A 1,926-nucleotide genomic window follows, 5' to 3' on the forward strand; every position below is an offset into this window, starting at 1 on the left:
ACAAAAAGGACTGATTATATTAAAATTATTAAAAAAGATTAAATAAAAATTATATTAAGGATCAATAAATAAAATTTAAAATTATAAGAGATTATTCTATTATTTTTTTCTTCTTTTACGTTTCTTATTTCCTATTTTCTCCTCCTTCATTGTCATTGTCGTCGATGTACATTCTCTTCCTCTTTCTCGGCATATTTTTTTTTCTATTTTTGTCGACTTCATCTTCTTATTAATTGTTTATGCTTTTATGGTCATGCTTGATGGAAATGGATATGTGTTGTTAATTTCCTTAATGATTGAATTACTCATTCTAGGCCTAATGTTTTGGCAACCGAGTTTTATGTCAATTCTTAGTATGTTAATTTATTTTTTATGTTTTCTCTTTAACTAATTATTTATAATACTCAAAATCAGGACTTTATTTACAGGAAGTAGAATTTACAGGAACTTTGTCAAAAGAACTCATGTAGACCTTTTCTCTTCTTTTTTTAGAATATTTTATTTTAATAAGTTTTGTTGGGTAAACAAATGTCTTAATTAATGATTACTATACTCGTCAAAATGTTTCTATACAAAATTCTTATTATGCATGCTTTAGTTTGAAGGTTGCATGGGTATTATTAAAACTCATTCTTCATCTTATACAATAAGAAAGAGATAAATAAAACTGTAATTGTGATAGTGGAGATGCAATCATTTCTGAAATTATAAAATCCTCTTTCTTGCAAGAATTAAACTTTTTGTGTTTGGTCTATATGCCTACTTAATTCATTATCATGCTCCTCATTGTTTTTATTGTTCTTTGAAGATTTGCTTTGTGATAGCGCGCTACAAGACACACGGAGGTTTGCGGCGGTAATTTGGGGGCGGTTTATCAAACAACTGGAAGAATTGGGGCGGTTCAACTTGAGGTTTTTGAGTGTCCAGCTAGACAATTTTAATTTGGGAGATTTTTATCAAACCCCCACCCGTTCTGTCCCTCCCTAATTGAAACATGGTGAATAACTTCTAAGGGTTCTCTGCCTTTCCCCTGCATTCAAAATCGCACCTTTCTCATCTTATCGAGTTTTGGCGTTGCTCAATCTCCTTGCTTCGCCATGTATGTGTATCCTCTCTCACTACCAGTTTAGTCCACCTCTACCTGCGAATCCCGCGAACAAATCTCAATTCAATCCGCCACCCACGCACTGCCCTTCGATTGTTCTGGTTGCGACCTAAGTTTCTGAGATCGAGAGAGAAAGCGCGTCTTCCTTCAACACATCTCCTCCGCCAACGACGTCGTTGCTCTCTCCGTTAGCAAGCTATCAATTTTTTCACTCTCTTCTTCTTTCCATTCGTTTTCAATTTCTGGTGCTCTTTCTCACAGAAGTAGCTAGATTTGGAAATATATTTAAAGATCCACAATGGCACAATCTAGATCAATATTTCTTAAGGTTCGTTTGTTTTACATGGCCTATCACATGATTATACATTTAAACTATTTTCCATGATTGACTTCTTAGAATATTAATATTTTACAAACATTTCTCATTAGAATTTTGTGCAAATATTTTTAGATTAGACTTGGACCATGCCTTGGGTGATATGCAATCCACGGAAGAAGCAGAAAAGACAATGTAGGAATGTCTTTTGTACAATGTCTGTCAATTTCTGTTATTGCAATTTCTTTTGTCCATTTTCTATTGTTGTTACTGATTTTTGTCTTGCAATTTGGGTCTATTTGCATTCTGTTGAAAACCTCGAAGAAAAAGAAAAAATAAAAAAGAGATAAAACGATATTTAGATCGAAGCGGAAGCAACAAAAATGGAGAAGATCTGCATCGCCGTTCGTCTTCGCCCTCTAGTTTTCGAAGACTCCTCTAATGGAGCTTCTGGAAGGTCAAAGAGAATCGTGTTTTGCTTCACAGGATTCATGATACACCACTC

At 34.0% G+C, this 1,926-nt stretch overlaps 1 long non-coding RNA gene across 1 annotated transcript; it reads left to right on the forward strand.

Moving 5' to 3' along the window:
• LOC110264146 lies at positions 1,351–1,616 on the forward strand. Its single transcript, XR_002349880.1, has 2 exons — positions 1,351–1,433; positions 1,557–1,616. It is a non-coding gene; the product is annotated as an uncharacterized LOC110264146 (long non-coding RNA).

This window comes from Arachis ipaensis, chromosome B06, assembly GCF_000816755.2.
Source record: "Arachis ipaensis cultivar K30076 chromosome B06, Araip1.1, whole genome shotgun sequence".
Classification (NCBI taxonomy): Eukaryota; Viridiplantae; Streptophyta; class Magnoliopsida; order Fabales; family Fabaceae; genus Arachis; species Arachis ipaensis.